Below are 2,169 nucleotides of genomic sequence, written 5' to 3'. Positions count from 1 at the left end.
TCTGAGTCACGCTCAGTAAAAAATGAACAATATGGTCTGAGATGACTCAAAATGAATATTGATTTTAGGCTAGTAAATAAATATGAAAGAGGTAATTTAATGAATGACTGAATTTTCTAGGCTGTATGGGACAAAGGACAACATGAGCTGGGAAATTGAATCAAAGACGTTGAGTATTTCGTGAGGCAAGATAGGAAGGAGGTTTAGCAATCAAAGTGAAGTAATATGGAGTGGAAAGACTGTTGATAGGTTGAAAAGGGCATAACCAATGAATCTTTTTCAGACAGAGGAAGACACACAGAGGATGAATGCTTTTCCCAGGCAGAGAAATAAAAGAGATTCTACCTCTCTTACTTAAAAACATTCAATTGGAAATGATTATGAATGAACTGTAAAACATAACATGATACACATGAAACAGAAAGAAGGACATATGCTAAACTCATACCACATGAATCTCATGAATCAGAGTTGCATCATTTTATTAATTTCCTGGCCAAATTGTATAGTGAAGTTTTCTTTCACACATTTCCCAAAAATCCAACCCTTTACAAAGGATTTTCAATACAATAAATAAACTCAGAGGTGGGAAAACAAATCGATGAAGATAGGGAGTTGTTTAATCATCATTAACAAACTGAAGCTGAAGAGCCAACCATTTGTTCTGAAAGAGAGCAGCGTTTAATTGATGACCAATGAGTAGGAAGAACCTGTAGTGCAGACCCTTTGAATCATAACTGAAGTCAAAAATAGGTAATCGAATCCTATTTCTCTGCCATGGTAGATATCTACGTTTTAAATTTAGGTGTTTTGGTCTTTGACTGTTCACCTTCCTTTTTCCATTGGAAACCAATTTTTATAATTAGCATCCTTTGCAACAGATCCATCAGTATTAACAAGCGCCATGAGATGTCGAAAAGAACCTTGTCTCTGAATAAGATTAGGCATACCCTTTGAGCTAATTGAATTTTCAGGACAGACATCGTGATACTCTTCATCTACTACCTTTCCTGTATTTGTCACCGGATTATAGAGGTGTTCACCTGTATCTCTTCTGCATAAACAACTAAATATTGTAGCATGTATAGAGGCAACACTTTCATCCACATTAGTAGTATTCACCTTTGGAACTCTATGTTTTCCAGCTCGTTTACACAGGTAATCTTGAATCGCTTGGATATTACGAATGTACTTAACATACTTGTTCTTTGTAGGATCTAAGTTCATATACTTCGCAACGACTTGCAAAGCACTCTAAATGCTTTGCTTCATTTGTAATGTATAATTGATGGATGTCTTTTCATGAGCCCCATCACAAAGTTCAGACTCAAATGCACACCTTCAACCACAACAGATTCCTTCCTTTCTTCCCACGCACTGATCAATCTGTCAAGACTTTCAATCACCATCTCACTTTGTGCCTTGTACCCCTCAACAACCAAAGTTTTGCGTCCAAATATATCTGGAACAGTATTAGCATAAAATCCTTCCTTCTCAAGATTGTCCGATTTGAATTGATCATCTCCCAGAGTCTCATCTGGCAAATGATACTCAGTTTGACCAGCTGTCTTTGAAGATACCCCAGGCTGTCTGCTGATGGACTGTCCATTTGGAGGCCGCTCTGCACATTTTTAGCTTTCTTTTTAGCTTTTGCTTCAGCCACAACAACCAGATCTAAACACTCACCAGCGTGATATGTTGAGGCCCATGATAAAGGGTTTTCCTTTTCATCCACAAAACTCCTCATCATGTGGCGTATTGAGTCAGTTGAAACAATAGTTGAAATGTCAAGTCTGCTAGCTAATAGCGAAGATAATGTCAACTTGCCACATCTGCTAGTTCAACAAAACAAGATAGTCACTAATTCCTTATGCTCACATATCATCAAAATCTCTAAAAGTAACAGCTTTAGATGCATCATAGTTGTCAAAGACAACAACAAAACATTAGTATATTTCCTAGGTTCACTACAAAGACGAGAATCAAATAAGTGGACTGTTGCGTTTGATTTTTATTGAAGCTATAATGAATTTTTTCCTTGGAGGCTTTGTGCGCCGCGCCTCGTGGATGCGCTGCAATAGTGTATTTTTACATTGTGAAAATTGGCCCAATGCGTCGCACGACCTATGTGCGTTGCACCTTCCTCCAATGCACCACGCAGCTGGTTTC

The 2,169-nt window shown here is 37.9% G+C and overlaps 1 pseudogene; it reads right to left on the bottom strand.

Moving 5' to 3' along the window:
- Positions 1-825: 825 nt before the first annotated feature.
- Positions 826-1,750, bottom strand: LOC149253145 (P-loop NTPase domain-containing protein LPA1 homolog 1 pseudogene; annotated as a pseudogene).
- Positions 1,751-2,169: the final 419 nt, after the last annotated feature.

Source organism: Pinus tabuliformis, chromosome 7 (genome assembly GCF_031772625.1).
Source record: "Pinus tabuliformis cultivar Carrire ecotype Pingquan chromosome 7, CPIR1, whole genome shotgun sequence".
Classification (NCBI taxonomy): domain Eukaryota; kingdom Viridiplantae; phylum Streptophyta; class Pinopsida; order Pinales; family Pinaceae; genus Pinus; species Pinus tabuliformis.
Note: the sequence above shows the minus strand (reverse complement) of the source record. Positions and strands in the feature narration are given on the sequence as shown.